Raw genomic sequence first — 20,459 nt, forward strand, 5'->3', positions numbered from 1 at the left:
AAATGGAAGAAAAGCAGTCAGCTGCTAGAATAAATAAAATTAAAAACACAAACTGAGGGTAGGTCGACAAATGGCTTCCTGCCTTTTTAGACATAGCAAAGTGTGAACAGACATTCGTTTCTGGTAATTTTTTTTTAAACCAAAAAAATCAAGAAAAATCGGATTATTTGGTAGGTCTTGCAGTTGAAAGATGTTATTGTAAAATAATTGATTTACTAATATAATGGAATTTCTTGAACTATTTAAGTGACAACCGCAATTTTTTCAAAGAGTACAATATTTTCTGTGCCCATATGAGAATATCATATAAACATAAAAAGGGACAATGATAACATTTGAAGTTTGTTGTAAAACAAAGGAGTAATTTATTAGAAAATGTGTTGAGTGATTTATTCATTAAAGGGAATAGCAAAAAAAAAAGAAACTTTTTCCTCCCTTCAGAACACAGCCAACACATAGTAACTGCTAAATTGGTGAAAATGGCTTTTTCATGAAAAGTCTTAAGAATACAATAACGTATTTGTAAAGAATTCTTATGAGAAAAAGTACCAATTCCTTTGCTTCTAGTTATTCCTCTCTCGTGTCTTCGACCAGCAATTATTTGGGCGAAAAAAGTTAGAAAGAACGAGAAATCGGTGAAGTGGCCTATAAAATCATCAGCTATCTATCTATCTATTTATGTCCCCCTCCCTCTCTTTCTCTCTCTCCACAAACACACGCACACACATGAAGAAAGACTTTCATGAATTGAAAATTATCAATTATATAAAAGTCTTAAAAAACAACCGAATAGCGCAAACCTTTTGGAAGCAAGTTTTCGTATTGTGCAAATGCTTTCGCTATTTATAGCTTTTCTCACACACACACACACACACACACACACACACACACACACACACACACACATGTATGTATGTGTACGTGCGTGTCTTTCTGCTGTTCGAAGCACTGCATAAAGTTAAAATTAAACAAAAGCTGTAGATAAAATTACGAGTGTGAAACTTTTAGTAAACATTTAACTTTGTTCTGAAAAATCTACTACATTTTATCAGTGACAAAACGAGGAATTTATCTGATTAGTTTCAACATTAAAGTCTTATTAACTGTAGGTTAATCATTTCTCTACATACAGTTATTAGCGACTTATACCTATTCATGTTATACAGACACTCAAGCAGAACTAAATTAGGCTGCCTGATTTACACAACGAAGACTATAAGCCAGTGAGTTAGTTTCAACTTATTACCAAAGCCTGATTTACATTGTCAACACTCACAGACTGTGTAGAGTTTAATTATCCAGAAGGCGGCGAGCTGGCAGAAACGTTAGCACGCCGGGCGAAATGCTTGGCGGTATTTCGTCTGTTTATTTCGTTGTCATGGGTGTAGTTTCATGCTTGTGTTCCTTCATTAGTTTAACTTCATTCTAAAGAAGCCACTACTGATATTTTGTATATGAAGAGAATCTGACAGGTTTCAATGTTTATTAGTGTCTTATCAGACATCGCTTGTCGTTTATCACAAAGATTCTACAGACCAAGACACATTCTAAAGAATTATAATAAAAAAAAATCTTGCTCCCTTTGAATCACACACACACACACACTGTAAGAGGTATCAAAATTACTCAGGCTTGAAATATATTCGGTAAGTTTCGCATATGAACCCTATCACAAAAGTCATTAAACATCCGTTAATATTGACTAAAACAATAGCACAATACCATACAATTTTGGTCACAAGCTCGCCACCAACTTATCACGAGAATAAACCTAACAGGATTAATTGATAACTCTAGAATGACGAAGTAAATCAAAACACTCGCCCTCAATAAAGATTAATCTATGTAGGGACAGACAAAAACAGCAGACAACTAATAAAAGCAAAATGAACAAACATAGACCCGAGACCTTACAAACGCTTATAACTATGGCAGCCAAACTGAGTTGTAGCACTTCTCGCCTGCAGATAGAAGCAACAAGTTACAAGATAATAATTCAGTTCCAAAACAGCCATTTATTAAGTATAAATCGCTACTGATACAAACAAGCGGTTGAAGTATAGAAGAATTAAATGGAGATAAAAAATGCACAGAGAATATATGAAGATTTATTTAAATACACACACACGTTTGTGTATTTATGTATGTGTGTGTGCGCGCCTGTATATATGTGAAAGAGTGTATATATACATATATGTCTCAGTGTATCCATGTAAATATATATATATATATATATATATACGCGCACACACTCGCATGCATCTCATCAAAACGTTGTTCATGCGAAACTGGAAATTAACTCGATACTCATTTGTTCATTTTCAAAAGTATTGATTTTCAAAAGTGTATGCTATGAGAAAGATGAAGGTGTGTGTCGAACCGTATCTTTTCTGGTCGTAATTCTAAAAATCGTTTGCATTTTAGAGAGAATGTGACTCAGATTGCTATTTGTTAACGTACAGATTAATTGAGGGTCGTCACGTGGTAAGGTAAGGCAATTTTCAATCAGTCTTCCACTACGTCCGTCTATTAAGGTCATGTGACGGCTGCTCGGGAACGTCATGTCAAAGCCTTAGTTCAATAGATATGTGTGTATATATATATATATATATATATATATATATATATACACACACATATCGAAACTCCGAGTACCATAATGACAATCTTTTACTGTTTGTTCTAAATTATATATAAATAATCCTCTATTTAATATCGAAGTCTTATTCTTTTGTTGTCACTTTATATATGTAATATTAATGGTTTCTTATTATGAAACTAATAGATTTTATACAGGGTTGCAAGGAGAAGTGCTCAGAATAGTTGAGACAAGAGTAAAATATTAGTTATAGAATAAAAACGCTGGGTTAACGACTCAACATATCACACGCCCTCAATGAACATATATAAGAGATACAACATAATCCACCAAACATAAGGAATAAAAAGATATAAGGATAACGTAAGAAAATAAAGTAAATAAAAGAATAAGAAATATATAAGAAGTAAGATGCAAGAAATAGAACATATAATATAAAATTTTATACACGAATATATTATTTCAACCGATAACATACAAATGAATTGAGAATAATAAATTTGAGTTAAAGGTATAACACAATACACATATCATTTCATATAAGTTCCGAATCAAACTGAAGTTAAAATTAATACGATTAAAAATTTCAAATATATAATATAGGTCGATATAAAATAAAATAAAAGAAAGAAATGAGGTACAATAATGTAGTCCATCGGTTAAAAATCAATGACAGAACTTTTAAAATGATTTAACACCATTTAGCGTTAAAACACAAAGTTCTACACCTCCCTAGGGCACATTTTACAACTCAAAAACAGTAGAACCAATTAGCAAGCCCGTTATCTTTCTTAAGTTAATCTTATATCTTTTTATTCCTTATGTTTGACAGATTATGTTGTATCTCTTATATATGCTCATTGAGGACGTGTGATATGTTGAGTCGTTAACCCAGCGTTTTTATTCTATAACTAATATATATATATATATATATTATATATATATATATGTGGCACTCTGTCGGTTACGACCAAGAGCGTTCCAGTTGATCTAATCAACGGAACACCATGCTCATGAAATTAACGTGCAAGTGACTGAGCACTCCACAGACACGTGTACCCTTAACGTAGTTCTCGGAGAGATTCAGCGTGACACAGTGTGTGACAAGGCTGGCCCATTGAGATACAGGGACAACAGAAACAGGAAGAAAGAGTGAGAGGAAGTTGTGGTGAAAGAGTAGAGCAGGGTTCGCCACCACCCCATGCCGGAGCTTCGTGGAGGTTTAGATGTTTCGCTCAATAAACATTCACAACGCCCGGCCTGGGAATCGAAACTGCAATCCTTCAACTGCGAGTTTGCTGCCCTAAGCACTTTACAACAAACAGCCACTCTGACTCATGTGACTCGCACTTGCAGGTAACCATCTCCGCCCCGATAGCGGGGGACAGATGTTATTCGTGGGCCGAGAACGCCAGAGATCTCCACTGCTCAGGGACACAGACAGATATTTAAAGTGTTTTGTCGATACTGTTGATCGTAGTACTTTGCTGGTACTTCATTCTAAGCATGAAAAGTGAAGTTGACCTCGGCCAGTTGGGTGTACTCAGAACGTTAAGAGCCGGAAACGAGGCAAAGCAGTTTTCTCACAATAACAATTTTGCCACTCCACCGCGTTTATGTTTGGATGAATGAATGAATGAATGGATGGATGGAGGGATGTGCGTGTGTATGTATGTATGTCATCGTTCAGTTTTATTTGAAGATTTCTTGCCAATAGATAAAGAGCCGGTTCCTAAACTAGATCCAAGGCTCCTTCGTTGGAATTTCAAAAGCATCTATAATGTTTTTTTTTTAATGTGTGCGTATAGGCGCAGGCGTGGCAAGAAGATTACTTCCCAGCCATATGGTTCCGGGTTCAGTCCTACCGCATGGAACCTTGTGCAAGTATTTTCTACAGCCTTGGGCTGACCAAAGCCTTGTGAGTGGATTTGGTAGATGGAAACTGAAACAAGCCCGTCGTATATATATGTATATATATGTATATGCAATCCTGTGTCATAGAGATATCTTTTATCTGTAATCTTTTACTGGTTTCATGCTTTAGACTGCAGCCATGCAGGGGCACCGCCTCAAAGAACTCTTAGTCAAGTCCATCGGCCGCTGTATCTACTATTCTTCAAGCCTAGGACTTACTCTATCGTTCTCTTTTGCCGAACCGTTAAGTTAGAGATGTAAACACAATAATACCGGTTGTCGAGCGGTGGAGGGGGACACGTACACACACACACACACACACACACACACACACACACACACACACACACACACGACTGGCTTCCAGTTTCCGTCTACCAAATCCACTCCCAAGCATGTCGCCATGTGGTTGGGAAGCGAGCATCTTACCTCACAGCCACGCCTGCGCCCATGTATATAAATTGTCAACCACTACTAGCTTTCCACTTTGCGATCTATTCAAACCGTGTTCTGTTTGAAAAGATCGCAAGGTGAAACTTCGAAGTTATAATTGATAAACTCCAACCTAAAACAGATATTCCCTATAATTATTCTGGAGTTGTCTCTTTAGTTGTGGTTTACTATGAATTCTAGCTTATCTCATTCCTACCTTTAACTTTCACATATGACGTCACAATCTTAATCTTAAGCCAGGGGCAAAATGGCGTATTAAATTTAAAGCGTCGTGGTTGAGGTTGTTTGGCCCTCAACGTTGATGGGGTTGTTGAATGGCAGTTGTGAAATACAGTGTGTCTTGGGCAACTTCGCAAAGCTCATCTTTATCTCCAGGGCTGAACACAGTTTTTTTCCAATCAATTTCAGTTCTATGTAGGGGTGGTGAGATGTGGTTTTGTATTTAATTCATCGAACCCGATAACATGAAAGACGAAGACCTTGGTAGGATATGAGCTTAGGGTGCAGAGGAGGAGAATGAATACCGCAAGGCACTTAATCTCACTCCTCGAACTCACCTGGTGAAATGTAGGGAATATACACACAGATAATTATTCCAGTTGTATATACTATTAACTGCACCCGACTGAGAACATGAGTCTCAAGACAGTATTTAGGAAGACGCATTGCACCAATTGTACTGCACTTAATAGACTCCGGATCGACGCTAACAGCAGGTTCCAAGTAAAGTAAATAATAAACAAATACAGAATGGTTTATTCACTACAGTTGTTTCCAACGAGTTTTTTAAAATTTATGACGAGAGATATTACATCATGCGGAAAAGAAAAAAGCGTTTTCATCAATATACATAAATTACACCTTTTATAAAAAAAAAAAAAAACATTCCAAAAGCCAGTTTGTTCAACTGTTCCGTCACATGTCATACTGGAAGTGGTCAAAAGTTTGGACCATTGCTCTGAAGATTAGAGTTTCCATATTAAATGTCCAAAGTTATGTTTAATTTGTAATATATTATTATTACTTGGCCAAATTTTGGAACGTAAGTCTGTAAATTAGAATTGTTATATTAAATGCCCTAATTATATAAATATATTTAAAAAGTTCCAAACTTTTGGTCACGACTGTATAGATGCAATCCAGTGATAACAGGGAGATAAATGGAAAATTCATCTCTTGTAGAATTTGAACTCATGACATGAAAGGATATAAATAAACTCTGCAATGCATGAACTCCAGCACACCCCGTTTATTCCGATAGCTTCTATTATTAAAGCCTAATCTGTTAGACAAAATATAACCATTATCTTACAGAAGGCCAGACACTTTTGATTCAAGTGTAACAACGCGTTCGTGTGGTTACATATATAAACGCATTATGTGTGTGTATTTATGAGAGCGTATATATATATATATATATATATATATATATATATATATATATATACATACATTATCAGTTTAAGATATTGATAATTCTTGTATTTGTTTCATTTTACGAGTATTTTGAGAAACATAGCCCCCACCACCGTATGTGTGTGTGTGTGTGTGTGTGTACAGAGATCCACTCCTAATGTAAACGTAGAAACAAACGGATAGATTGTGTGCAATAGATTAATAACGGAGACCACCAACGCTCGCTCCGAGTAAAAAAAGATTTGCTTCCATCTCAGAAGCTATTGATATAACAAGTGTATCTACAAGACTATACATATATCATTTGTGTGTATTAACTTCGCATTAATGTGTTTACCTTTGTTGCTGTGTGTATACAAATTATTGGCTTTATGATAAGGAGAGGTTCTTGGATCTATTTTAAAACGGGGGCCACATTTTTCATTAATGTTTTACGTAGTGTTTTTGGTACGGAAAGACTTTCAAACTTCGTATACTTATCTATTTTGTGTTATAGAAGAGAAAAATATTTTTGTATTCGAATTTATTTCATGTAAAAAATTGTCTTATTTCGATAATTTCAACCAATCACTGACAAGTATTCAGTTGTTTACATTTACTCCTTTGGCTGATTAAGCGATGTAAAGCGTATTTAATCTCCATACCTTCGTTTTATTTGCTTTTTTCATTTTAAATTTGATTTAACCCTAACGCTAACCCTAGGGTTAGGGTTAGGGTTAATTGTTTCAGAATCGTTTGTTTATGTAGTCGGCACTTAATGTATATCGGCTGAATGGACGTCAGTGATTGGTTGAAATTACAGAAATACGACAACTTTAACATGGAGTAACTTATGGATTTCTTTTTTTTTAAAGAAGACTAAGAGAAAAAGATGTTTTATATGACACATTCTACCAGTGTTCCAAGTTTCAAAGTGTTTCGTTAATGAAAAATGTGGCCCCCGCTTTAAAAAAATTCGAGGTTCTTTGCTGGCCCATCCATGGCTGCTTATTTCGAGAGGAAGATTGAGTGTATGAGTGAGGGGGCGAGCGAGTGAAAGAGAGGAAGGTATAGGAAAAGTAACGGGCTTCGTCCTTTGAACTTCAGAGAGTAGAGAAGCAGTCAGGCGTGTAGAGGTCAACCGGTGCATTTCGCTCTGATGTCCCGAAAGAAAAGGCAAGCTATTCTGTTCGACGCACTAACAATTTTATCCTTTCCTCGATTTGCCGATGATTATAAAACAAATTTACAGTTAATTACAAACACACTAAGCTGTTATGATGAGAATAAACTCATATACATAAAGACCTTTGCTGTGGAAAATATCTTAGGAGAGAAATACTCCTTATAAACTGTGTGTGAGAAAATGCACTTTTGTGCTAATGAGTGACGTCATCAAACCTTAAGACACGTGTTTCTGCGTCGTTACGCTTTAGGAACGACAGGCAATGCACCGTTGTCAATATTACGTTTGAGAAAAGCGGACAAAATGAGATCTGGGGACACCAGAAATGATTAACAGTTCACTGGAAAGAGGTCCATTAACATTAGCCGCCATGGTGCGATCAGATGTAAAGCTGGCGATCCAGATGATGAGACAAACGTGGAGCAAGGTTTCAAGCGAAATGACCGAAATATCCAATAACTCTGCTGGATATGAGATGCTTTGGCACAGCCTTTTTGATTTCGCTGATTCGACATCACATTTCCCTCGTCTCTGCCTCTCCTGTTTCCTCTCTTCACCCCTCTCTCTCTTTGTGTTCGTGTGTAAGCATATTTCACTTTATGCATTTGGGGAGAGGAAAAGTGTTAGTGTTCATCCTGTACACTTGAAAATTTGTAATGTTTCTCCCTCTCTCTATATTTCTCCGTGCATGTGTCTGCTTGCCCTCAAGTGCTAAAAAGTACTTTTGCCCAAACAGGCTGAATGTCCATTAGAATTTAAACTGCAACCAACAGGCTCATTCTGAACTCCGATAGTCTTCCACTGAACTGGTTTCACAGAATTTATCAGTTAGGTATACTTATGTGGAACTGTCGTATCTGAAAATTGTTAAACAAACCTATGCCACACTAAATGTATACAGCAACTCCCTATTCCAAACTGTCTTTTCTCGTGTCGTGTCTCGATATATAATGTTACTTCACTGTCCCTATTCTCCCACGCAAGTAAGATAGAACCAGTGGGTTGAAGCACAAATTGATTTTAAAATGAATTATATAAAACGACCATAAAAAAGTTGTGCTTTTGGAAAGTTTCCACGAGGAATATGCATCAGGCATTTCTCAATTCATAGAAAATTAATATTTATGAAATCACCACCGTTGTATATACTTCCCAACCTCTGTCTTTGTTATCTTCGGCTTCTACAACTCATGATTTACAGCCTAAATTCATTTGTTATGAGATCATCCTTATATATATATATATATACATATATATATATATATATATATATATATATATATATATATATATATATATATATATACACATGCATACATACATGCATACATACATACATACACACATACATACACACACACTCATATGTATGCATGAATATATGTAAAGAAGGCTTATCAAATTCTGATGGATCTGTATTATTTTTTGCACGGAAGTTAGATTGTGTGAAAGGTAAAGATTCTTCGTTCTTCGTTTGTTTACGGAAAGATTAAGTCGATATAAAAATAAAAAAATGAATATCGTATTACACAACTAATATACTAATTCAGTGGGTTGAAAACGTCGTCCAATCATTATTTTGAATATAATAAAAGAAGTTGATATCAGAACGCAACATTATACACGGACTTCTGGAATTTGCTGCTGTCAAGATCGCGAAGATTGCTCAAACAACTCGGAACCATTAAAACATTCACTCACATACAGACATCCTCAACCGCACAAACACATCCTCAGCTACACAGACATTAGAAGACGTAAAATGTGGCAGACAGAGTGTTATCTTTCAAATGATGATTTTATTGTATATTGAAATAGCAAAATCTTTATCCTTTAACAAGAATGTACTTTAAAGAATCAAATCTATTTATTAGTGGTGCACTTTTTAATCAGATTCCTAAATGAGAAAGTGAATTTGCAGCTGTATAAATGATATGAAGATTTTATTCAAATCCGTTCAAGTTCATTTGAAATTTAATTGAAAAGGTTAGTAAAATTAAAAGGTGTACTGAATCTAAGTCTGTTGACTATTGTCTCGAAATGAGAAACAAGACTGAATGTGCATCATATTGGTTTCAAATTTTGGCACGCTGCCAGCAACTTCAGGGGAGGGAGTAAACTGATTAAATCGACTCCACTACGCAGCTGGTACTTATTTCATCACCCCACCCACCAAGTATTAAAAACAAAATCGACCACAGAGGAATTTAATCTCAGAACGTAAAGACAGACGAAGTGACGCTAAACACGTTGCCCAGCGTGCTAGTGATTCTGCTAGCTCGCCAGATTCACATACGTGAATGAAAGGAAACAATGATTATAATTTCAAAGTCGGATATTAGGATCATGATTAGATTTCGGAACAACAAATAAAAAAATTAATGGAAATACACATCGATGTGGTAAATATTAATAACTTTGCCATAGAGAAACCTGATCCAACAATATATTCAATCAACATTTTGGGATGGAAAGAGGATATTTTGCCTACATTAGAGTGACGGCTGATGTCCCATATTGTGATATCCCATATTGTAATGTCCCATATTGTGATGTCCCATATGGCGCTGTTTGTTCCTATAATGGATTGGAATTTGAGGAAGATAAGCTGTTGTATTCGGAGTGTGAAGACAACTACATCGAGGCCTTCTAGCGGACTGAAAGTAAACACAAAACAAATCAAGCAATGTTTAGTTAACTAGCTTTGCACTCTTAGCACAACTGAGCAACCGGCTGTCGAAATGGTAGACAAGAGACAAAATAATTATGAAACAAAACGATAACGATACTGCACCATTATGGCTTCTGAGAGTAAACTAGAAGGAATAGAATAAACACACGGTCATGCGTATCTGTGTGTCCATACAGGGTGTGTAAGACATAACAGATAGTAACTTTATTTATCAAAAAATGCTATGAAGATAAAAATAAACCTTTTCTATAATGTTATTCAATAAAACCACCTTCATCTTCAACAACTGCTTCTATATGAGATCTAAATCATTTACATGCTCGAATCAAGTGGTCCCTGGTTCATTTTGGACATTATTATAACTATAGCAGCTTTCAAAGAATCTTTGGTGTTATGGGCGTGTTCATTGACCTCACTCTCAACAACTCTCCACATGTAATAGTCCAATGGATTGAGACCTTGAGAATTAGGAGGCCAAATCTTAGGGGTTATGTGATCATGGAAATTTTCAGCCATCCATTCCTGTGTTATTAGAGCCATGCGTGATAGTGCAGAGTCTTACTGAAACACAGACGGCCTTCCATTGCATGCACCTTAGTGTAGGGGGCAAAGCTAACTCTAAGGCCTTGTGGAAAGAAGTACGGAAGCATCACTTGCACTTCATGGCTGACAACCCCTAAAACCATGACAGTTGCAGGAAATTTTGTATGCATAACACTTGGAACTTCAGAAGGGTCTGCACATAACCATCTGTCATTTCTTCTGTTAACTTTTTGATCTTGGTCGAAGTTTTTCTCGTTTGAGAAAAACCAAATCAAATCTTCTTCCGCTGAATTTTTCAGTTTGTTTCAGAGCCTTTTAGATCTGATGTAGTGATTTTCTGTTGCTTTTTCTGATAAATTGACCTTTCTTCATCATATAAGACTTATATCTGATGTTTTCATGGACAACATTTCTGACTGTTCTTTCTGACACATGGAGATATTTTGCACTTGGCCTCATGGACTTTCTGGGATTGTAATCGATGTTTTGTTGAACTTGCTGGATAAATTTAGATGTTCTAAGCGTTTTCAGATGTTCAGAGCGTTGAGAATGCTTTTTTATGCTTTGATGATACATTTTCATCTTCCGTCTAGCTCCTTACAAACTTTGTAGACGAAAGATCTGGAAACTTTTAAAAATCGAGATATTTCTAAATCCCTATGCTCAGCCTTTATAATAACAATAACAGCATGCCTCTTCATTTCTTGAGTAAGCTGAGGGTCTACCATTATTATTCTCTGAAACAAAGATTATTCAGAGTTAGCAAAAAATGCAGCAGTGACCCAAAAAGTTATGTCCTCAAATACCTTACGCATCCTTTACAAAATTTTATATAGAGTTACCCAAAGTTTTGCACTACTCTATTTTTTTTAGAGTGTGCTTCTTTCTGATATACGTTTTTTTCCATTAACTATATGTGTGTGTTAATCTTTATTTTTATGCTTAGTTGTAATAAAAACAATTTTACATTAATCTGAGCGATTACGCCATATTTTGTAGAGTACACCGATGTACATTTTTTTATACAACATTTATCAGTTCAGCACGTTCAATGAAAAGTGCACAACCAGGAAATGCAGATATCAACCCTAGTTCAGAAGACACTAAAGCAAATATAATAGATTTCATTCCATCTGTAGCAACGGAAATAACTACCCATTGGAATTCTAGAATGAATGAATATAATAAACAAACACTCAAACAAAATTCCAATGATATAATTGTATGTAGAATAAACATAAACACAGGACTTCTTCTTTTCGGACTTTAAGTTCTCCGATTTTACTTTTCTTCGTTCTTTTTAAATCATTGGTTTTTGTGAACACTCACACAGAGGAATACAGATTTCAAGACGATACCTTCCAGTTTACACACGCACACTAACTCCCGATCATTCTCCTGCACTTCTATCATAAGATTTTTAATCACACACACACAGAATATTGGTTGCAAATCATGGCACAAGGCCGGAAAGTTTGGGGGAAGGATTTTATCGACCCCAGTGCTCAGCTGGTACTTATTTCATCGACCCCAAAATAATGAAAGGCAAAGACGACCTTGGTAGAATTCGAACTTAGAACGTAAAGAAGACGAAACGTTGCTAAGCATTTCGCCCGGCCTGCTAACGATTCTGCCAGCTCGCCGCCTTAACTCGTACACACAATATTGCCATTCGTGTTGAACATGCATTGAACCTTTCCAAATCGTCCAGCACGAAATCCTTGATATGTTTCATACCTCGCCTCGATCAGAACTAATTGCAGGTCACTCAACAACAACAAATAACCACTACAGTAGCAGCATTCGCAGGAAACTTGGTTGATTTAAAAAAAGAAAGTTGATGGCAACCAAATCAACGGTATGTAGAAAAACGAACAAAATCTTCGAATTAAGACAATCTGTGGATCTTCTAAGAAAGATGGTAACAAATATTTTAAAGGCATCAGTTTTACTATATTTTTTTCACGTCTATTATAAATGGATCTAAATTAGAAGAAAAGAAAGTTTTTGGACCGACAACTCCGGGTAATATGTTGCCTCTGTTTGTGGAAAGAATCCACAAACCTGTTTCGATTCACAAATTAATTTACGTCACAGACTCGGCTGACGTCCTTGAGATATGCCTGATCAGCAAATGTTCTCTTTCTCTAATAATAAAAAAGCAAGATCAATATTTTATTTATCTCTTGCAGTTATCACAAATAAAGTCAATCGGTTCATTTTCCGTAATCGATGCGATAATAGATATTAAGCATTACCTTCCGTCAAAGCTTATAGGTGATATGTCGTTCGTCAGTTTCATAAAGAACGTTGCTTGTGAAAGTTACAATGAAGGATAGAAATCTAGAAACTGGCACAGTTCGTTGAAAAGGTGTTTTTTTCTTCTCTATAGCGTTCACCTTTGCACACCTTCGATCATTTACATTTTCAGTTCCAGCTCATTTTTGAAGCAATACACTCAGTTTAACATCTTTTGACATTCTCTCAATAAATTTAACAATAGAAGATCGAATATGACATTGTTTTATGCTCCGAGAGACAACAGGGTCAGTAATACAAGAGACATTTCACAAAAGCATCAAGATTTATTAATTTACTCCTTTTATTTTCGTCCTTCATTAGATATTACCGAAGAAACCAGTTTTTCAGGAATTTTCATCAGATTTGTTTATCATTAATTTATGACATATAAAAAAAACAGGTTTTGTTCTTAATGACGTATTGATGTAGACGGTATTACTGGTGTTGCTTTTCATTAGAACAATATTGATGATGATTCTTCTGTTGTCAGTTCAGTTCATTAAGTTTTATATACTTGCGTTATATTCAAGGCAGGTGCATTTGTTTGGCAAATAATATGTAGGAGGCAGACATAATGATGAATGCGTGAGAGACGATGCAGTTTTCGTGTTTAACCAAGCAAAGTTATTTATAAACAATGACATTATTATTGATAGCTTTAAGTACAGGGACGAGACAGACTAAAGTGTCCAATAGTGCTCCCTTTGGTTCCTGTTTGTCCTAAGTTCAAAATCCGTCGCGGTTGGCCTTTTTCTTTTATCTTTCCAAGGTCAATAAAATCAAGAAAAGCCATCCCCTGCTAATGGCTAACCTTGATACAATATAAACGATCATTATTAATTGATAGATCTGAGTTACTTAACTCCACCAAGCCAGCAATAATCAAGTTCGATGATACATTGTTCTGTAGTCAAATCCTACCCGGATCGAGTACTTAATCCTTCGTCGAACAATACGAGTACCCTAATATGAGAACCGCTACAAAACCCTATACTAGACGCATTAACAATGTTCTTGCGTGAACACGCAAAAACAATATTGTGAGAAACGTATAACAAGAGATAAATTCTTAGGAAACTGCGCCCGCAATGTGGATTTGAAATTGAAACAATTTAAAGTATTTCAGTTTACTTCCGTTATAAATGTGTAAATGTCACGGAATATAATTTCCATTTGTTTACAATCCAAGGTCTTTGCCCTTGCCGAAAATAAAACCAGTAATAACAGGGTTCCATTTTATGGGCATTACCTTGAAAATCTATTATATATTTATATATATATAAACGATAATGAAACAAAAGACTCTACAGAATGAGACGAACAAGTGACCCACAGTTAACATTATAGGCCGACATTATTTTATGCTCTACCTACTGAGTTACGCAGATCGATTGCATAGCGTTCTTCGTGTAGCTGATGCCGTCTATTCGGTTACTCTATAACACTTCCAGTAACTTGCTAACTAAGCAAAATTTCGTTGAACGAAAAAAAAAAGACCAAATCAAACACGTTTTCTCTTTTGCTTCTGAATTTATCGAAAAAATACCGTTCATACGCCTGAGGACGTGGATGCCACACCCATTTCATCAGCCTCATAATGTTACAAAGTCTCTGTTGTGTACAATAATCCTATTGTGTGATAATCTTCATAGTATTGAGATAAGCCTAATATAGCCTAGGTTGAGTCCTTGAGATATATTAAAAACAATTGTAGAAATATCAGATTTTGAGGATTGTATTTGTGCTCCGGTAAACTTTAAAAAGGCTTAAGACACGCTGCCGTCCGTAGTCATAGATTTCGGAAACACTCGACATGTGTGGAATAGCTGAAAACGTGGGTGCACTGATTAAGAACAGCATGCTTAGTTGAAAAACGCGTCTTTCTTGGAACAACCATCTCTTAACAGAGGAAATATCGAAAGAGGTATCTTCCAGGGAGACTCTTGTTCACCTCTGTTATTTGTTATAGCCTTGATCCCTCTTTCTGTTGTCCTACGTAGAATCAATGTGAACTATCAATTGAGAAAGAACGGACCTCGTCTCAACCACTTTCTCTTCATGGATGATTTAAAACTGTTCGCAAAAACAGAGCTTGAAAGGGAGAGTCTGGTTGAGACTGGGCAAATGTGCAGCAGGAATATAGGGATGGAATTCGGTATCTCGAAGGGTGCGGTGCTTACTTTGAAGCGGGGGAAAGGAGTGAATTGTAGGGGCAGAGAATTGTCAAACGGAGAGAGAGTGGAAGACCCGGACGACGATGGGTACAAGTACCTTGGGATCCTGGAGCTGGACAATATCGTGCATGAAGAAATGAAAGACAAGGTCATCACTGCATATTTCAAGCGCCTTAAATCTCTCTTGAAATCAAAACTCAACTCAAGGAACCTTGTGACTGCCATCAACAAATCAGCGGTTCCTGTAGTCCATTATAGTGCACTCATCCTGAAATGGACACAGGCGGAGATTAACCAACTCGATCGCACTACCCGAAAAACAATGACAATGTATGTTGAATGTACACCGGCTCTACATGAAGATGGGTAAAAGTGGACAGGACTGATTATCGTACGGGAGTGTATCAACAATGAAAGAAGAAACATGGCAGGATATTTGGTAAACAGCAAACAAGATCTGCTACAGTATGCTGCTAATGTAGAAGGATTTAACAAAAATGGATTTGAGAATGCTCATGAATTCAGATCAAGAACAGCCAGCGAGAGAGAAGGAACCCTACTCCGCATGGATTTACATGGTCAGTTCTACCGTGAAACCAACAAATTAAAAGACCAGGAAGCATCAAGGAGGTGGCTTAACAAGGTTGACCTAAAAAAGAAGACTGAAAGCTTAATCATCGCTGCCCAGGACCAGGCATTGAATACCAACTCAGTGGAAAAGAATATATACCACACATGTTCATCGGACCTCTGCAGAATGTGTGGGAAGAGGGTTGAAAGCATGACTCACATTGTTAGTGCTTGTGAAAGTCTTGCGTAGAAAGAGTACAAACGAAGACACGACAAAGCAGCCCAAGACCTCCACTGGCTACTGTGCTGTAAGTATGGCTATGAGGTTACGGGTGCTTGGTATCAACATACACTGGAAAAGGTAATGGACGAAAAGGGAAAAGTAAAAATCCTCTTGGACTGACTTCCAGACAGACAAGGTATTAGAGCATCGAAGGCCGGATATAGTAACCTTTAGGAGGGACAAACAAGAGTGTCTAATAATCGACGTGGCAATGCCAGGAGATCAACGCATCATCATGAAAGAAAGAGAAAAGGCTGATAAATATGGAGAGCTGAGAATTGAGATCACCAAAATGTGGCAACGACGAGGGTCAAAAAGCTATCCCTATTGTCACTGGAGCATTTGATTCAATACCGCCCAATCTTAAAGAAACATCTGAACACTTTATAAAGAGCCTACAATCTAGGTGTATTACAAAAGTCGGCATCACTTAGATCTGCACGCATTTTACGTAAAGTACTGTCTGTCTGAGATCCTTGTTGTGACTTGACAAAACACTACAAACCTCCGGTAGATACAATGTCTTCAATCAACAACCACATGATATTGTATACTGAGCGACGTCTATAATAATGATGATGATGATAATAATAATCCTTTCTACTATAAGCAAAAGGCCTGAAAGTTAATGGGATGGGGCTAGTCTATTAGATCGACCCCAGTACGCAACTGGTGCTTATTCTATCGACCCCCGACTGGATGAAAGCAATGTCGACTTCAGCGGAATTTGAACTCAGAACGTAGCGGCAAAGGAAATACCGCAAAGCATTTCTACCGACGTGCTAACGATTCTGCCAGTTCACCGCCTTATATTATTATCATTATTGTTGTTGTTGTTGTTGTTGTTCTTATTATAATAATAATAATAATAATAATAATAATAATAATAATAATAATAATAATAATTATTATTATTATTTAAAATGTTTTGAATGTATGATTTTTAAAAACTTACGCAGCATTTTAAATACCAGCAACATATTCTTTGGTTGGTTAAGAACGAAAATGTCTCAAAGCGTTACTTAAATGATTCTTCAGTTCTCACTTTTTCAATTCTGAACTGAAAATCATCCCTCTACGAGGTCTAGTTGAATCATCTTGTTCTTGCTCATATTGGATAAATTCTTCAGGCATACAAATAGTATATTTATTGACATACCATACCCACGCTAATATTTTCCACAGTTTAGTGATATCTAATATTTCTCTAAGCTGGTATGCTTGCCAAAGAGAAATGTTATTTTTGTTGTTTTGTTGTTAATTTTTCGACTTGTAAATGAATATCATTTTTTAAAAATTGTTTTTCTTTTCCTTTCGACAAACCGCACGCCTGCTTTTTGAGTTGTGTCTCCTTGAGTTTTCTCAACTTTATTATTATCCTGCTTCGAGGTGTTTCCCACCACTGCAAAGCAAGGAGTCATATTGTAATATATGTAAACACGAAATAGAAGATACGTATCTGGATCAGACCGTTTTGTCTAACTCAAGTGTTGAGATAGGCATCTAATTCTTACAAAATTTGCTGTTGGTAAAACTATCTATAAAACGAAAAATTTTTGTACTGTAAAACTTGGTAATCATCCAAATCAACGAGTGATTTGAAAACATGCAAGAAAATGGTAAAGTACGAATAATAATGCTGATAATAATATTAATAATAATCCTTTCTATTATAAGCAAAAAGTTTGAAATTTGGGTGAGGGGATAGTCGATTACATCAACCACAGTATACAACTGGTACTTGATTTATCGACCCCGAAAGGATGAATGGCAAAGTCAACCTCGGTGGAATTAGAACTCAGAACGTTGTGGCAGACAAAAATATCGCGAAGAATTTCTGCCAGCTCACCGCCTTAATAATAATAATAATATTAATAATAGCAGCTCCAGAAAACAGTGTTATTAGGGACAGCTAGGATACATAGGAGGGTCCTTGACATCTAAGGTTACTTCTTGTAGACCGATGCTAGAATTTTTTCTTTTCCAAGTCTAATCTGTTGTGTAATATAAAAATAATTATTTCTACCATAGGCACAAAGCCTTGAGAATTTTGGGGGAAGGGGGATAGCGATTACATCGACCCCAGTGTGTAACTGGTACTTATTTCATCGACCTCGAAAGGATGAACGGCAAAGTTGACATCGGTGGGATTTGAACTCAGAAAGTAGCGGCAGACGAAATACCGCGAGGCATTTCGCCCGGCGTGGTAACGATTCTACCAGCTCGCCGCCTTAATAATAACAACAATAATAATGATAATAATAATACAATCCAGGTGATGACCCTCATGGCTTCTGATTTTAACTGACGATGATTTCAAATTTTGACAGAAGGCCAGCAATTTTGAGGGTAGAGGTAAGCCGATTACATCGACCTCAGTGTCCAACTGGTACTTATTTCACCAACCCTGAGTAGATGAAAGGAAAATTCGATCTCGACGCAATTTGAACTCAGAAGATAAAGGTGGACGAAACGCCGCTAAGCATTTTGTCCGACATGCTTACGATTCCCCCAGCGCATCGCCTTAATAATAATAATAATAATAATAAATAACTGGCGGGACCCGGGAATACTTCACGGAATTAATGGTAAACGTTTTGGGTTATTTCTGAAAACTTGATCCGAAAAACGTGAAAGCGTAGGCTGTGTTGTGCCTCTATCGAACGATAGTCACTCATCTATGAAGGCGCGTGGCTCAGTGGTTAGGGCATTTGGCTCACGATCGTAAGGTCGTGAGTTAAATTCCCGGTGACTCGTTGTGTCCGTGAATAAGACAGTTTATTTCCCGTTGCTCCAGTCCACTCAACTGGCAAAGATGAGTAGTACCTGTATTTCAAAGGGCCAGCCTTGTCACTCCCTGAGACCTACGTTGGGGGTACACGTGTCTGTGGAATGCTCAGCCACTTGCACGTTAATTTCACGAGCAGCTGTTCCGTTGATCGTATCAGCTGGGACCCTCGTCGTCGTAACATAGTGGCTCAGCTTCTAATCTTTGAGAAGTGAAGGAAACTGGAATACGATGATTACTTAGTACACATATATATATACATATATATATATATATACTGCATATATACAATTTTATAGACTTAATACATAACACCCTCCCTCTTTGCTTTACCCTCCTTTTTTTCTCGCTCTTCGCCTTTCCTATCAACTAATCACGTGAAAACGTACCAGCTGGGCTAAGTAACGGAGAAACAAGCAGAATTATTTTAAGATAATAATCGTTGATACGCTGGAAAAAATGCCAAATAATAATTCTTCTGGCTTTAAATTCTGAGTTCAAAAATTATTGAGGTTGATCTTGCCTATTATTCTTTCAGTCGATTCCTGGGACGGATGTGACCGAATGTCCCCTGCGCCATGCTTTCAGGCCTAGTGCCGATAGAAAGGAATAGTTTTTATTGTTATAACTGTTACATGTATTATTATTGATGATCTCGCAGAATCGTTAGCATGCTAGACGAAATGCTTAGTTGTATTTCGTCCGTCGCTACGTTCTGAGTTCAAATTTCTGCCGGAGTCGTCTTTTCCTTCTTTTCCAGGTCGAAAAATTAAGTATCAGTGAAACACTGCGCTCGATGTAATCGACTTACCTCTTCTCTCTAAATTTCAGGCCTTGTGCCTATAATAGAAAGGATTATTATTTAGCAGAGTTTGACGATAATTGTCCTCAAATGTCTTGGGGTTTCACATACTCCTCCTTACATTTCAAAAATCCCTCTTCGGATCCTTGCAGAATATAGGATGGTCCTTTTCTGCAGGTGGACAATGCGTATTTCAATTCCAATCTCTTTCAGTCTTTGAGGAAGCATTTTGGGTGTGGTGCCAAGTGTACCAATTACCATAGAAGTAATTATTGTCTTAGTTTTCCGCAATCTCTTTATTTGTCTTGGTAAGTCGACTTATCAATTTTTTTTCGGTTCTTTACTATATTTAGGAATAGCTTGCTTTCTTCATTAATTTCTCCTTTTATTTATTCATTGGCATTTGCTAGCTCTCCATCTTATTTGAAGGACAAACTATAATTTACCTCCTTGGTGGATGCCATCCAACTGACTAAGGTACAAATATTCGAAGCCCAATGTAACCCTCATGACTACCCGCCTGATAAGGGTACACCAGGCACAAGCACAACAACCATATTTGTGTGACATGGTGATCTCATATCAAGATAAACAGCACATGACCTTGCATGAATTTTCTTCAGGTCAAGTAGCCCATCCCGCTCAAAAGGTCCTTGAATAAGGGTTGTTTAAAAATGATGAATGAAACGCTCATGTTTCGAGGGTGACTTATTCAAACTCCAGAAACTTTCAACACATGGCTATGATGCTCCCCCACTA

General features: G+C 36.7%; 1 protein-coding gene and 1 long non-coding RNA gene across 2 annotated transcripts in view; one reads left to right on the forward strand and one right to left on the reverse strand.

The window, feature by feature from the left end:
* LOC106880257 (neuroglobin) overlaps nucleotides 1-20,459 on the forward strand; it is a 127,773-nt gene that overhangs the window by 99,851 nt on the left and 7,463 nt on the right. The gene's annotated exons all lie outside the window — the stretch shown is intronic.
* Nucleotides 1-20,459, reverse strand: part of LOC149136431 (uncharacterized) — a 157,896-nt gene that overhangs the window by 55,428 nt on the left and 82,009 nt on the right. The gene's annotated exons all lie outside the window — the stretch shown is intronic.

Source organism: Octopus bimaculoides, chromosome 3 (genome assembly GCF_046866305.1).
Source record: "Octopus bimaculoides isolate indiv1 chromosome 3, ASM4686630v1, whole genome shotgun sequence".
Classification (NCBI taxonomy): domain Eukaryota; kingdom Metazoa; phylum Mollusca; class Cephalopoda; order Octopoda; family Octopodidae; genus Octopus; species Octopus bimaculoides.